The sequence below is a fragment of the Adiantum capillus-veneris genome, chromosome 6, assembly GCF_014529385.1.
Source record: "Adiantum capillus-veneris isolate H3 chromosome 6, ASM1452938v2, whole genome shotgun sequence".
Lineage (NCBI taxonomy): Eukaryota > Viridiplantae > Streptophyta > Polypodiopsida > Polypodiales > Pteridaceae > Adiantum > Adiantum capillus-veneris.
Genome location: NC_140936.1, coordinates 110,833,367 through 110,850,570, shown reverse-complemented (window position 1 = coordinate 110,850,570; position 17,204 = coordinate 110,833,367).

The following is a 17,204-nucleotide window of genomic DNA, read 5'->3' as shown; positions in this document are numbered from 1 at the left end:
GCCAATGACTGAACTATGTTGCGTACGGTCAACCCACATTGCAAACGGAAGTAACCTTGGCCACTCACCAAGCTTACCTTCACAAGACTTAGCTAAAGCTTTGATTATTGGAGGATGTCCTCTTTCACTTTTTCCATTTCCCTCTGGGTTATAAGCACAAGTTAGAGCTAGTTTGATGTCCATCCTAGAGAAGAATTCCCTTGCTTCATCGGCATCCAATTCTCCTCTATCTACAGTTATCTTTCCCCACATCCATAGCAACAGATCACATCTTCAAGAAGGAATTAACATACAATTTGTGTTCTTTGTCTTCAATGCACGCCCTTCAACTTGATTGGACAAATCTTCTCTTGCAAGCACTAAATACCTCATTTGCCAAAGTCCCAAATGCATTGTTACCAAGTCCACAACCCATTTTTAATGCATGGCTAATGGATAAGTAGGATGTAGTCCATCACAATGCCGTACATTTGAATACATTTGGCATGTTGCACAAGAATTCACAAACCCAACAACATCCTTATACATCCCTTTCCACCAATACCTTTCTTTTACCTTGGTAAATGTTGCCCATACACCTCGATGTCCTGCCCATAAACTTTCATGGAACTCCTTGAGGATTTGTTTTTGAGGAAGCTTATCGCATACTACACGCAATGGTGTTCCATCTCTTTGTTTAGGATGCTTCTATACATAGCCATCCCTCAAGAAGTATCCATATGCTTTTCTGCTTATCCTCTTAAATTCCTGCTCAGTCCAATCATCCTGCTTCTGTAGAGTACTTAAGTAGAGACCTATCAAGAGCCATTCATCCTCATATAGGTCCTCTGAAAAGGACTCAAGTGAAGATACAAAACATGCATGACTACTCTTTGCATGATCAATAGTGTAAAACTTTGTGCCTACATCATCTCCCTCAATAATCATGTCCTATTCATCTTCATACCTTGCCCTAGATAGCATATCTTCTTTGGATTGTCTTTCCCTGCAATATGCTTGAACTCAAGATTTAAGGACTTTATGTAGGCTATCCATTGCAACATTGCAATATTAGGAGTCAAACAATTGGTGACATTCCAAGAAGAGGCAAACAAACAGTTTCCACAACCACTGATGCTCCTATCAAGTACTCCTTGTCACACCTCAATGATGTAGCCACCCCCCATAGTTCCCTTTTTACTTGTGCATAATCTCGTTGGCGAGAACTTGGAATCTTGGCTCCAAATCTCACCACATACCTTTTTCCTTCATCATCATCTTGCCCTACTGCCCATCGTATCCTTGTAGGACTTGTGTCCACTGTCACAATGACAGGTCTCTCACATGCATAGTCTACCTTTCTCAAGGTTTGCGATGAAAGAAGTAGGTTCTTTAGCTTCCTCATGGATTTTGTGTGCTCTTCTTCCCATCAAAACTTCCGATTCTTTCTCAACAACCTATAAAGAGGATCTGCTACATGTGCATAATGTGGTATCCAAATAAGGTAGGAGACGCAAGCACCAAGAAATCTTCCAACTTCAGTTATATTTGTACATGTTTCTTTCATGTTTTTGATTGCATCCATCTTTTCTGGACAATGCCTTCTACCATACGGACCACACATATGCCCCACCATCAACACTTCATTAACTCCAAATATAGATTTTTGTCCTGAAAGGGTAAGATTAACTTCTTCCAACCTTGACAAAATCTTCTCACACCCTTTGATATGGTCTGTAACAAACTTACGGCATCCCCTTGAATCCATAGATTCATCTTTTTCTTTGTCTTCACATCCTTTGATGGGCACATCATCAAGAAATAGCATTGTGATTTGAGGTATAAAGTCATATACAACCTTGTTCATCCCATTCATCATATGTGCAACTGAATCCGTTGCTCCTTGAGGTAAGGTACACATCCTTACCAGTCGCAAAGGTGTTTCCATAGTTGTCAGATCTCTACTCTCAACATCTAGCTGAAATTGATCGTACCCTGAATAGAGATCCCCCATTGAGTAAATTGACCTTCCTGCAAACGCCTCTGTAAATTCATCCACTATAGGTCATGTACCCACATTCCTGATGCTACCTTGTGAACCACAAAGATCCATTCTTCTTAGGCACAGTGAACCACCTGTTTGAATATGGCGCACAAGAAGGCTCCAAGATACCCATACTAATCTTTTCATTGAGTAGCTCTATTAAATTTGGCAAATGTGCTTTCAAAAGCGGGATTGGACGTAGATTACAAGGTACATGAGGGATAGTGAAGATCACCATAGGTGCAACAACATTAGGATCAACACACCCTATCTCATGTGGCTGGAAAGCAAAAGCCTTGCCATGTTTTGAAAGCATTTCTTTAAAACTCTTCTTCTGTTAAAAACTCCTCACAACCAACTTTTATCTCTTTTAGGGATTCCATTATGAACTTGTGTCCAATTCTTTTTTGATCCCTCAGATTTGGTTGCAAAGAGGCTTGCTCTAGCTTTTTCTTGCAATCTGATGATAAAGGTAAGGCCACTGGTCTCACTTTCTTTGCCACCGTTTTGTACTTAGTCTCCACACGCACTTCCAGTCCTTCATTAGCATTGAAATCTTTCTGATCTTAAAATGCCTCAATCACATCATACATTTCCATAGAGCATACTTCCACAATGTGGGTTCCATCTTGCATGCTAGAGTCCATTATAGCCTCAAGCTCAAGCATAGTATCTCACATGAGAAACTTGTCCAAAGAAACCTGAAATGCATTCACTATCCTCTATGAAACCATTTTCCTTCATGTATTTCTATACATTATATACATATTGTCGTGCACTTCTTTTCATATCCTCAAGCTTCATAAAACATACTGACCCATGCTCTGTTGATCCCTAGAAACCTGTAGAAAAAGCTTCTTCTTGCTTTGGGTCAGGCGAGAATCTTTTCCTTCTTGTACCATTGCCATCACACTTTACAATGGTACATGGCCAAAACCCCTTGTCTCCCTGTACTCCTTGAACTCTTTGTTCGCTTTTGGTAGGGGATACTCACTAAGACTATTGCGGTTCCTCTCGTGATTCACACACACAGTCAAAAATTTCACAGCTTGCTTCCCATCTCTGCTCTTTACTGTAGCATAAGCAGAACCATCATCCAAGACCTTTGTTTCCATGCGAACGGCTGTGATGTATGGCTGCCCAAGGATAAGAGGTTAGGTAGACATCTCCTGCACAAAGAAGTTTTGTTCATCCTTCACATTACCAATTGTCACTTTCACACTTGGACAAGCCCCATACAACTCTCCTGATGAGTTATTTGCAGCTCTAATCATCCATCCATGTTTTGTGTCTATCGTCCACTTACCCTTCATGTAAAGACTCTTGGACATAAGATTGATTTTAGAGCCATGATCTATCAATGCAACATATGGCTCCTCAAGATCACCCACTTTGACTAAAGTTTCCGTTGTAGCTCTTGCTCAATGACTTTTGGAGTAGTGGCTTTTATAGGAGGCTTCATCTTCATCATCATCATCTGCATGTGTATCTCTTCGAGAAGACTGGTAGCATGCTACCACACTTTCATCTCAATCACTCTTGGACATGTATCCCATGTGCCTTAAGTGACTCCCCTTCACCCTCAGACTTTGGAGAAATAGACTCAGTGAGAGTTTACCTCTTTGTTTTTATGATATCTATAATTTCTTCATGAAGCTTGCGTTTAGCGATGCCAAGAACTTCACCCAAGGTAAACCCAAATTTGCTATTCAAAATCCTTTCATCCAATACCTGCTTTAAGTTAGTGGTAGCTTCAATGTCAGATTGTATTTTGTATGCAGTGCCTTTTGCTTTGGCTTTTCCTTGCTCTTTCTTCTTCCTTGTAGATGCCTCCTCCATAGGAATCTCAGGAGGAGGAGGCACATGTGGTGGAGCCTCATAAGAAGGTCCTGGATCCTTTCTTCCTCTGGCTCGTGTAACCCTCTTTGAAGTAGGACCTGCATCTCCATTCTCACATCTACGCTTCTCTTCCACAATTGCTTCATTGTTATAGCATTTTGCAAGATAGGCATGCACTGATAAAGAGTCCACATGTTCATCCAAACCTGTTGTATGGCGTATGCAATCACTAGCTTCGTGTAATACCTGTTTAGTTACCTTCCCTTTTTCGGCTGAGGCTACTGCATATGGCCACAAGCTATCAACATCCTCAAAAGCATCTGGAGTAGACTTTAATGCTTTCTTTGGAATTAGCTCTATCTTTTCCCCATAGGTAGCAGCCTCCACTACAGAAACAACATGACTAGTCACCATAGTCTCCACTAACTTTCGCATACCCCCTTTTCCAAAGTCAGTTCCTAATGGCATACTTGTCTCTCGCAGATGGATCTTGCCATCCTTAAAAAACACAAGATCTCTTTTCAAGGCATCATTGAAGCTATCACAATCCCTTCCACCATGGTCTGTGCCATCACACCATATGTATCTGTGCACAAATCCTTCTTTGCTTTGGGATTTCTATCCTATAGGTTGTCCTTTCTCTTCAAGCCTAGTTAGCTTTAACTTCATTTCTCGCATGCCCTTAACAAGCTCATCAATCATAGAGTGATCACTTTTTGGACTCACACTAATAGGCTTTGGAGGAATCTCAGACATGTTGGAGGTAGAAGTAGCACCATTCACCACCATCTTATCTCTACGGCGTTGCCTCTTAGCAAGTAATGAGACTGAGCCCTCAACCTCTTTCCACTCAGCCTTTAGACCTTATTCTGTATTCTTGTCTTCAAGGAGTATCTCTAACTTTTCTTGGAGCTTAGAACCTGTAGTTTGAAGGAACAATTCAGTCTTTTTATTATCCAAAGTGGCTCGCTCTATTCGTGACAGCTGAGCATAGCGCTGCTCAAAATCTCTCAACAGTTTGACGATGGAAAGTCCTTCTTTTGGCTTTGCAACCCATTCCAAGAAGGTCCTTTTTGTAACCCTTTCAGGTCCTCCATGAAGTATTCCTCTTTTAGGGCTAACTTTAATTGCTTTCAACCTTCTCCATGCTCCTTCGTGATTCCCCTTACATGGTCTCTAATCTTGGGGACCACAATAAGCTCAAAACTATGAATCATGTCCACCTCTGGAACCCATTGTAGCTCCATCTCCTTTACATAACCACAAAGAAACTTTGTAACATTTTTCCCTTCAAATTCCATTTTGTTCACAATAGCTTGAAGGGCTTTGGTTGTTGACACCTTCCTTCTTTCTGCAGCCTGTTGTTGTTGCATAAACATGGCGAATGCTTGGAACATTTTCATTGTGCCTTGATCAAAACATATGCCTTGTTGCTCTTGCTGATCACACACAAACACACATTGACATATGACACACATACAATCATGCATACACACACACACACAAACACACACACTTGCATACACACACATAAATTCAAACACGCTTGCATACACACAAATACAAATGTAGACATTAACACATAGATTGACATATTGACATAGAAGTGCAGAGATACACATATGCCGTAGTGGTCTTGTGTGTTTTTTTCTTCCCATGAGCATTGTCTTGCTGCACGGAAGCAAGTATGGAGTGGGGATTTTTTAAAATTTGCATTTTCACGCCGTTATGCTGCTGGATTTAGGGTTGCATAGAAACACACACAGCTTGGAGAAGATGAAGGAAGCTCAAGGCACACAATAGAGAGTGTGTTACTTAGTATGCAATGGAAAGATAAATAGCCCTAGAGTGATGGTCGTATATACAATGCTCGGGGGAAAAACCTCCTAAAGAGGGAAAAAATGCCCCGGCGGTCCTAGTGTGTTCACACACATCACTACCACATGTATATGGTAACAAATCCCCCCTGGAGTGATGCGGTGAATGAGAGCTGGCACATGAGTAAAGGGAAGTGCCATGCCCTGAGGACATGATCAGTCCACAAAGGGGAGTAAGCCCAAAGCTTTGCGGAAAGCTTCAAGCTTCTCACGAGACAATGCCTTTGTGAAAAGATCTGCAAGGTTGTCCTGTGTTGGCACATAAGCCAAGCTGATCTCTCCTGCTGAGAGCCTCTCCCTGACATAGTGGTAATGCACCTCAATGTGCTTTGTGCGAGCATGAAAAACTAGGTTCCTCGCAACTGCCAATGCGCTTTGACTGTCAGTGTAGATAGTGTTGGCAGTGTCCTGTCTAACACCCAAAGCAGCCATAAGGAGTCTGAGCCATACACACTCAACCGTAGCTGTGAAGACTGACATGTACTCAGCCACACAACTCGAAGTGGCCATAGTAGGTTGCTTCTTGCTCAACCATGATATACATGAACTACCAAGCATGAAACAAAAACCACTTGTGGAGACTTGCGTGTCAAAACAACCAGCCCAATCTGAGTCCGAAAAAGCATGTAAGTTTGGCGGCAATGATCCCCCCTTGGGATAAAACAAGCCAAGATGTAAAGTGCCACTAAGGTAGTGGAAAATCCTCTTGACAGCCTGCCAATGCTTAGACCCTGGGCTATGCATAAATCTGCTGACTTGTGAGACTGCAAATTGAATATCTGGCCTCGTGTTGCATACATAAATGAGGCAGCCAACAACAGTTTGGTAAAGAGTGACATCAGCAGAATCGCCAGCATCATGTAGACTCAATATCAAACCTGTTTCAATGGGAGTGGTAATAAGTTTGCAATCCTCAAGTCCAAACTTACATAGCAATGTCTCTATGTAACTTTTCTGACACAAGGCAATACCACCATCACTCTACTTAAACTATATACCCAAGTAATGATGCAATAGACCCAAATCTTTCATCTTGAAAGTAGCATTTAAATCAGCCTTAAATTCAGCAATACGTCTCTCATTTGGTCCAATGATCAGCAAATCATCGACATAAAGAACCACAATGAGAAGTACATCACCCTCATGCTTTACATACAATGTGCTTTCTGTTGGACTGTTACGAAAGCCTCGTTTAACCAAATGAGTATCAGCTTCTCATACCAAGCACGAGGAGATTGCTTCAACCCATACAAATCCTTCTTACATCTGCACACTTTCTCCTCTTGTCCTTTCATGACAAAACCGCGAGGCTACGTTACATAAACTTCCTCAAATATGTCACCATTCAAGAAAGTAGTAACAATGTCTGATTGATGTAATCCCAACCAAAATGAGCTTCCAATGCACATAGAAAACGCACAATAATCATACAACAAGTGGGAGCAAAATTCTCTTCACAATCTATGCCTTTTTGCTCTGCATAACCCTTTGCAACAAGTCGAGCCTTATGGCAATCGATCTCACCATCCGGCTTGCATTTCAACTTGTATACCCACTTCATACCAATGGCCTTTTTTCCAGGAGGCAAATCACATAAAGTCCATGTGTCATTTTCTATAAGTGCATCATATTCTGATTGCATGGCAACTATCCAATTTTCTGAATTCTATGCTTTATCAAAAGACAAAGGCTCCTCAACATCATGTAAGCTAGACATAGCCAAAGCATAACAATCTGATGCATAAGCTGCATGGCGAGAGCCTGAATGAGTACGACTAGACAAAGGTGCATCCAATTTACTGTCACGCAAAGTGTGCACCAACCATTTTGGCATACCTCTAGCTTGCTCATTTTCAGCCCTTTCCTCATCAAGTACATCATGTACATCTGCATCATTAATAGGTTGATCTGTACCATTTTCAGAAACCCCATAGGCTGTACATTTGCCTCATTGAAAGTTACATTCGTATTTCCACCACTGAAAAGAGGCAACAAAGTGTCATGAATGTCCTGTGAGCTTACATTACTGTCTCTAGTACATGACAACAAGGGCTAAACAGAATCTTCCACAAACACTACATCCCGTGAAACCAGAACACGCTTTGTTTGCGGATGATATAACCTGTAACCTTTGCTTTTAGCATTATAACCAAAAAAAATACATTTGATAGCCTTATCATCCAATTTTCTGCGTTGTGTTTGTGGCACCAAAGCATATGCCAAACAACCAAAAACACGCATGTGCTCAATAGAAGGCTTTCTACCATGCCATGCTTCATATGGAGTAATAGACTGCAAAGATTTTGTAGGACACCTATTAAGTACATAAGTGGCACACATGATGGCCTCAAGCCAAAAAGAATGTGGCAAAGCTTGACTTTTGACCATACATCATGCCATTTCCGTCAGTGACCTGTTTTTCCTCTCAGCAACACCATTTTGCTGAGGTGTATAAGGCACTGTACATTGGTGTTTTATCCCCGACTAGCCAGAAATGCATTGAATTCATGAGACATATACTCCCCCCCTCGATCGGAACGGAGGGTGCCCATAGTACATTTTGAGACATTTTCAGCCATAGCCAGAAATTGTTTGAAGCACAAAAAAAAATCGGACTTCGCTTTAAGTGGAAATACCCATGCATGCATGGAGTAATCATCAATGAATGTCACCAAGTAAAGGTAATTGCCCAAGGATGGAGTTTGCATGGCCCCACAAACATCACTATGCACAAGCTGCAACCTGCATGTGGCCCAAACTGAACCATCCTTTGGAAACTTAGAACGCTGCATCTTACCCAAAATACAGCCTTCACAAACACGTTTGACAGGTGCTTCAAGAGGCGGCAAAGAAGCAACCAAATCAGATTTTTGCAAACACAGCAAACTGGCAAAATTCAGATGACCAAAACGTGCATGCCAAAGTTTTGCATCTGAAAAAGCCCTTGAATCTGCAACAGCATTTGCAAAATTTTGTCCACACTTGTCATACAAAGTGAGCTTATACAGACCACGGCACAAAAGGCCAAATGCAACAATTTCATCACCAAAACTGAGATCATGAACTGTACATCTGTCATCCACAAATTTGACTACAAGTCCAAGTCTAGCAAGTGCGGATACAGACAAGAGATTCTTCTTGATCCCAGGTACATAAAGTGCATCAACAAGTGTGAAGGAATTGCCAATTGCAGCAGTAAGCACAATCTTTCCAACTCCCTGAACCGGATAAGAGGCATTGTTGGCACAAGTGACTAAATTCCCATGAGGGACAGACTCGAGAGAGGTCAACAATTCACGATGTGAGGTAATGTGCTTTGTAGCACCAATGTCAAAATACCACCCATGTGAATCTGCAGCAACTGATAAGCATGCATCATGGACAGTAGGATTGTAAGTGCACTTTGCACTAAAAGCCCATTCTGCATCAACATCAGCAACATAGTCTCCTTTCACTGAAGACTCAACTTTGGCTGCATTTGTAGTGGAACCACCCTCTTTCTTCTTAGCCTCTTTGGCCTTCAACTTAGGACACTGCTTGATCAAGTGATCATTAGCTTTACAATAATGGCAACACATCTTCTTTTTGCCCTTATCATCAGAATTGCCAGACGAAGTGCTGCCAGCGGAAGCATTAGGAACAAAATTTTTGCCACTCGCAGTAGAACCATAAGAAGTGGTTGCATTGCTGTTACCACCCTTTCTTTGAGAAGCAATAAATGCCTGTTCAACTGCACGTTGTCTAGTCCTGTTTTTTCTGGAAAGTGACTCTTGCAACAGCAATGTGCATAATGCATCAAACTTGACAACTTCTGGATTTCCTTGGGTCATAAGTCTCCAAGTACTAGCAAAAGTCTGGTAAGAATCTGGTAAGGCATCAAGAACAGTCTACACAAGGGAACTGTTTGAAATGACTTCACCTTGCAGAAATAAGTTGCTCATTGATATCCTTGATACTAGCAAGGAAAGTGTCCATATCATCTTCCTCATGCATAATCTTCGACTCCAGCTCTTTACGCAACAAAGCAATTTTAGCCTCATTGCGGCCTGCATAAAGACCAGCCAAAATATCCCAAGCCTGTTTTGCAGATTTTGTTGAATGAATGTGAGGAACAATGCTGCGCTTCATAGACAACGCAATCAATGCATGAGCCTGCGCATCCTTTACATCCCAACGAGCTTGTTCTGTCGTAGGCAAAACAACTCTAATAGCAGCAATCCTTGCAGCAAGACCTGCAACATCCTCAACATTGCCTATATCCTCAAAACTAGGACGTACATCAATGCCCTACACAATGTTCCAGACGCCCTTTGACACAAGAACATGTTGCATCATATAAGCCCACATAGGGTAGTTGCCTATCCAGCTTGTTCTCAGCAGCAAACATCTTGAACACATCTGTGTTGTTGTCAGCCATGGTAAATGCTGCACCTGATGTGAAAACTGCCCGAAAATAGGAGAAACGGAGTGGGAACAACACATGCTATATAGCACAAACCGTAGAAGACTATGAGGCACTTGCGATGTAGAAAACGGCACTGACTGAAATTCTACACAAAATGACGAAATAGCCTGTGCAGTACTGCTTGTATTGGAAACGGAGGCCGAAATGAGCCCGAATCAAAAGTCTGAGCAGACGAAGCTCTACGAGCTCGCCCTAAATTTTTGTCGACCTACGAACACTTGCCAAAGCTCACTGTAATCAGAGAAAGTGAGCAGGTGTGTGCTGGAGTAGCTGGCGACTAAGCCCGGGAGGACGTAACCTGCTCTGATACCAATTGTTGGATTTAGGGTTGTAGAGAAACGCACACATCTTGGAGAAGACGAAGGAAGCTCAAGGCACACAATAGAGAGTGTGTTACTTAGTATGCAATGGAAAGATCAATAGCCCTAGAGTGATGGGCGTATATACAATGCTCAGGTTAAAAAACCTCCTAAAGAGGGTAAAAATGCCCCGGTGGCCCTAGTGGGTTCACACACATCACTACCACATGTATATGGTAACATATGATGTCGATATTTTGGTGTTTCTATTTGTGGTGTTTTTGCTAAGCATGCTTTTGCTTTTATTGATTATAGTTGATAAAGATTATGGTTTGTGCACCATCTAAACGTGGCAGGGTAGGTCTCTCTCAAAGTAAGTTTAAATAGGGTACTTTTTTAAAATTTGCATTTTCACGCCGTTATGTTACCAAAATTTTGGTGTTTTTACTTGTGGTGTTTTTGCTAAGCATGCTTTTATTGATTATAGTTGATAGAGATTATGGTTCGTACACCATCTAAATGTGGCAAGGTAGGTCTCTCTCAAAGTAAGTTCAATATTACTGCTTGCTTTCTTTGATTGTCACTCAATATACTAAGTTAATTGTGGTCTTGTTTTTTGTGCTTTTAGGAGTAGGATACACATTAAGGTCAAGGTATACTTTCTATGTAATTTTTAATGCTAGGTATAATTTTTCTCCTCTTACTTTTTTTATCCTTGCCTTTAAAAGGAAGAGTTAGATATGTCTCTTATCAAAGAGATGCAAGAGATCAATGATCCATTGTTTTCAATGCCAGAAAATGAAATGGTTGCTCAAGAAAGAGTAGAAAAAATATTCAAAGAAAGAGCTTATAAGGTAAACACTTTCTCTACTATCCATACATGTTTGAATTTCTACAAAATGTTGACAAGGTTTGAACTTCATTTGGTGAAAATGGAACATAGATGTTAGCCATTGCCAACTTTCTTTGCTATTTAACTTCAATTGGGTAAGAGGAAAGGGTCAGGGGGGCCTTACAAGAGACAAGGTCCACTCTTTGGCCACTTCCAAAATATCATCTGAGAAGTAATAATCCTTGGCTAAATAATGTACATGAATCATCAAATGAATCAATGCATTCGTGGGTTGTTTATTTGTCTTGTTTATAGAAAAAAGAAATATTGCACTCTTTGATTCATTGCCGTATAGATGACGTTGCTTCTGAGCGTTACATTAGTGCCATGAAATTTAAAATGTATTTGCATAAAGAATGGTATTGGGAAAGTAACTTAAAGCAGTGCTTAAGGATCAAATGGAAAATGATTAATGAACTACCGAAGGGCTTTGAAGCATGGTTTCATCATTAGTTGAGGGAGTACATTGATAAAGCTTTTGTGGAGCTTTGGAGTAAGCTCAACACAAAAGAGTCGGACAGAAAAATTCCAAAGCTCATGGAATCTTCAAGGAGAGTTTTATTCAGGTGTTGCAATTGATATCTCTATTGTTGATACTTGTTTTGCACTTAGAGTTTTTATAATAAATAAATCACTTGCTAAAGGAACTCAAACAAAGTTAAATGCACTTTGCATCTATGTAGATGGATAATTCAGCTTTACGATCAAACTTTGTTGGAGAAGCTTCTAGTTGTAGTTGAAATTTGAAGGGACCTTCTTTCTGAAGAGTGCATGTATCCCCTATGGATGAGAGATCATGGTTTGTCTGATTGGGAGATTGAGTATTTCCGTGGTGGCTAGATTACGCTCGTGGCACCTACCCACGTTGCCATGCAGCTCCGCTTCCATGATGGAAAAAACAGCAAAGAAATGCAAGCTAAGCTTTGTTGAAGCCTAAACATTTATTGAGCAGGGATCAGGGCTTGTTAATAGGCCAAGTTTAATGATTAATGTATGCCAGATGCGGCTTAAAAGGGCCAACAAATGCCTTAATGATGCCACAAAAAAAAACTTGAGGCGATCACATATGAGAGATTATGACCTAGAACTGCAGTGCTTGAAGTGCTCCACCGGCCTGTCTTTACGCCTCATCGATTGGAGCTATAGTGAGGAAGTTATGGAAGGTTGAAGTTTGAGTCAACTGCAAATCTGTACGGATTGGGCAACTGTAGCTGAGGGGACAGAATTGAAATGAATGCATGGGATTGAAGTGCTCACTTTATGGAGTGCGTCGGTCTTTTCAGGTCAGTGATCGGAGCTCCGGTTGCCAAGATATTGGTCGTTAAAGATTCACTGGGGGCCGATTCCATACTAGTCTGGTTCGCTCAGCTGGAGTGCCATCTGGGAATTTTTGACTTCGACCAAGTTTCGGAACGTTATCTTTTCTGGTGCACTAATAATTATATATGCAAGAGGATTTGAACTCGGCACTACTTTAGTCAAAATCTGTGTCATCACTGTGCTTGGCACTAGAACCAGGCCAAATGGGGTGCCAAACAGAAACACATAAGGCTTTTGAAGTGCTTCATGTCCGGAATGTCATCCCTTGGAATGCAATGATTGTGAAGAATGCCCAACACGGCTGCGGTAAGAAGCTTCGGGCTATTTTCATCGAGTGCAAAGGGAATGCTTTCCAACAAATGCAATTCTTGATGGCCTGTGGCACTTTCTAAGACAAGGGCTGCTGAAAATCAAAGAATGTGCTATAGGTTTTATGTACGCCAAATTTGGTGCCTACTACATTGCCTTTGCTCGGTGTGTATGCCAAATGTGGTGCCCTTACAAAGCTCCACTATGAAGCCAAGGCCACCCAATGAACCTAAAGGCTGCCGGTCCATGACCTAAAGAGGGGTAGCCACCCAATTAAAGGGTAAATTGAGTGTAAAAAGAAGAAAATAAAGAAAGGAGATGGCGGGTAGGGGTTGCGAACAGAGAGACTGCACAAGAGAAAAGGTGTGGCGCCGGGATGTACAAGCGGCAGATGACGGTGCCGCAGAGATGGGAATTCACCATCTTGCTAGTGCGCTCAGTTTCGGAGCCACTGGTGGCAGTTTTTGCGCTCCCGAGACCGGCCAATTGCCACATCACCGACGGCGTCATCGTTTGCAGGTTTTGTGTAAGTGAGATGGGGTAAGCAAAAAAAAAAAGAAGAGGAAAGTAGAATAGGGTAAGGAGGCCATGACGAGAAGGACTCAAGGGTTACAAGAGCAAGAAAAAGCTCTTGGAGCAAGGAGGAAGGCTCTCTCTCTCTCTCTCTCTCTTTGTGCATGAATAAGCGAGGGTCTCTCTCTCTCTCTCTCTCTCTCTCTCTCTCTCTCTCTCTCTCTCTCTCTCTCTCTCTCTCTCTCTCTCTCTCTCTCTCTCTCTCTCTCTCTCTCGACCTTGAAGCAATAAGGAAAGAGAAGAAGCTTGGCAAAGAGAAGAAGCTTGGTGAAGTGAGGGAGAAGAAGAAGCTTGAAGGTGACTCTCTTTCTCATCCTTGCATAGCAAAGGAAGAGAAGGCTATTGAAGGAAACATAAACAAGAGAGGGCATAGCATGGCGTAAAATAAAAAAGGGGCATGAACGAGGGAGCGGGGGGAACCAAGCAAGAAGAAGGCATAGCAACTCAAGGCTCTCTCTCTAGATCTCGTCCTCGGCTAACAAAACAAAGGAAGCAAAGCAAAGGCTCGGCAAAAGGGGGAACATCTCTCTCTCTCTCTTGACCTAGGAAATAAAGCAGGGAAACCCTCTTTCTCTCTCTTGAACTCGGAAAGAGGAAGCACCAAGGAGATATAAAGCACGACTGCAATCAAAGCAAAACAAGCTGATAAAAGAGTTGAATATTATTTTGGCAATTAAGGCAGTGCAAAGCGCACAAATCAGGTAAAGTGATAGTCAAAAGTTTCCATCATCGTCATCAGTCTGAAGATTAATTAACCGTTTAATTAAGCTCGATGTCATTAACGGCCCGGTTAATCTATAAAGGGAGCTTAGACTCCTTCTTACCAATTAATCCAAGTGTTGGTGCTGCTAACAGCCCACCTTGCCTATCAATTACATTGTACTTAGTGCTTGAACTAATTAATTGAAGATTGTGGTGATTGCAATAGCCATTTGCATCTGATGTTCTCGTTCTCTCTCTTTCACACCTCTCACAGCCAGAGGCCCGACGCCTGTCCGCTCACATTTCCCCCGACATCTTTGGTGAACCCGGCGCGAAATGAGCCGGGGTGGGAGGTAAAGATGGAGAATTTAGAGCAAATGATGAAGATGATTGTAGAGTTAAGTGCAAACAGTTTTGATGATAAGTCGACAGTTCCAGATTTTTTGAAGATGCTTCAATTGGTTCAAGGATCTCTACTTGAAATGGAGACCGTAAAGAAGAAAAATTAAATGGATGAAGCTTTTGATGCAGTTTTAGATGCGGTATACGAAGAGAGGCGAGTCTTTGATGGATACGATCGAGAGGGCTACCTAGAGTGCTATGAGTTGGAAACCAAGTTAAGATGGATACCTGAAGAGTTAATGATTAGATCTTTTGAGCAGTTAGTGAGTTTGGATTTGAAGGAGCAGATTCAAGAGGTTACCAAAGCTTGCAATGACGACTGGGAATATTTCAAAGAAGGAATTGTACAGTAAGTTATGAGAATTATGAAAGCTATCAAGAACAGAGTCCAAGTCTACCAAACTACACAGATATTCGAGAATAAGTACGGTGAAAGTTAGAAGCTGTGATTGATGAGTGTATTATACAAGATGCTACCTTCTTACAGGCTAATGATAAAGAAATAGTTAAAGCTGTGTATGAAAAGTGGGGTTTTGCAGATGTCGTGCATGAGGTAGAAGTCTTTGAGGGTGAGGCTCTTCCGCCACAAGATACACATGATGAATTTTGCAAAGAATCTATACATGCAGTACAGGAGGAAAAGAATCAGGGAACAACAAAGTTGCTAAAGCTCAAGAAGAAATAGTACAGGTGAATGACTGCAACCATATTGAAGTAGACATGCAGGAAGATTCGGTTACAACTGATACTTTTGCTACTATTGACTCAGAATTAGAGAAAAAAAAAATTGATACAAATTATACCATAGAGTTGATTGATGATACTGGTGCAAATTCTACCATAGAGTTGATTGAGATACGATCTTATAGGTCACAGTAGGGCTGCTATTGAGAGCAACAGGACCATGGATTTGTGTATACCTGATTTGCCAAATTTGGATATACCATATTTTGAGGACTTGGTTAAGCAAGATTATGTGCTTGAAGATTTGCAAATTGTTGATTCAGAAGGGGTGCAAACTCCTTCTTTGACAAGTTTTTGTGACCCAGAGCTACCGATGTGGAAAATTGATCCTGAATTTGCTGGTGATTTAGAGGGGGAGCAAACTTCTTCTCTATCAAGATTTTGTGATATAGGGCTCACACTATGGCAGAATGATCATGAACTTGATGATGCTGATTCAGAGGGGGTGCATAGCGAAATGCAATCTCTTGATGTTGAATATGATTGGTTTCATTGTGCTGATGATAGACAGGGCAGTAGATGAAATTTTCAATGTGCATGTTGAACTTTGTGCTATAGAAGTGCAAAGATATTTGGATGAGGTTGAAAGACATACAGAGCAGTCTACAGCAGATGTGTTTAGTATGCATGCATATGTGGAAATCTTAGTTTACAACAGTCCGAGATGTGCAGGATGGAGGAACCTTTTGAAGTGGCGGACCTAGACCTTATGTGCTTATTGGATGAAGCTTTGGAAGGTTCTCAAATACAAATGCTAAGGATACCAATCAATCCAGATTCATGCATGAGCAAGATTGTTCAGATGTAGTTGATGATGATCTTATGCAGTTGTTGGATGATGCTTTACTTGATTTTGAGCCTCTACAAGATAGAGAATTGTTTTTTGATGCATCTTGTGAGCCTAATGAAGAGAGTTTTACCAGAGACTTGATGTATTCATATATGCATGATTGGGATTCCAACACTAGTGAGAGTGAAGGTGCACTACCAATGCTTTTACCTGTGATTGATGATCGATAATTGGATGAGCCAGTTGCACAGGGGATATGGTAGTATTTAGTGCTACGTGATGCTATGTGGAATCTGATGATACCCTATGATGTAGAAGATTTTTAGCTAGCTTTTGACCCAGGAGCTGAGAGATATATGCATGGTCCGGGGCAATTGAATTATATGCCATATGATCCTGGCGGTTTGCATGAAGATTTGTGGGTTGATTTATGTTTATGTACTACTGATTGGAAATTCTTGTATTTTCCCTATGATCCTGGAGGATGGTGCAAAATTATTAAAGGAATGGTCACAAAAGGGCAAATGATTGGTTTCCCATTTGATCTTGGGGGCTACTAAACTGCAAAGTTGCAGATTTGAAGAGTACCAATTATCTGTTGTAGCAGGTTTCATGGTACAAGGTTTTGTTTTCTAGATTCATACTGAGCCAGAAGAGTTTTGGTTATGCATTCAATAAGCTTACATGGCTAGCTTCCAGTTAAAATCATTGGACAATTCATGAAGTATCTTCACACCTTTTGAGTCGGTTCTGCTACCAGAACTTAAAGTAAAGGACTTAACGGCCATTCCGTGTGCAGACAGAGTAAGACATACTTGAGCTTGACAGGGTTCCTTAAAGCGAGCTTAATGGTCAAGCCGTGTGCATCATTAATTGGAGCACTTGAGTCTGGTGTGGTTCACTAAACAGGTTTCCATAATTGAGTGCATATATTGTTCAGAGATTTCTGATGGGCAGCTACCTAATGAT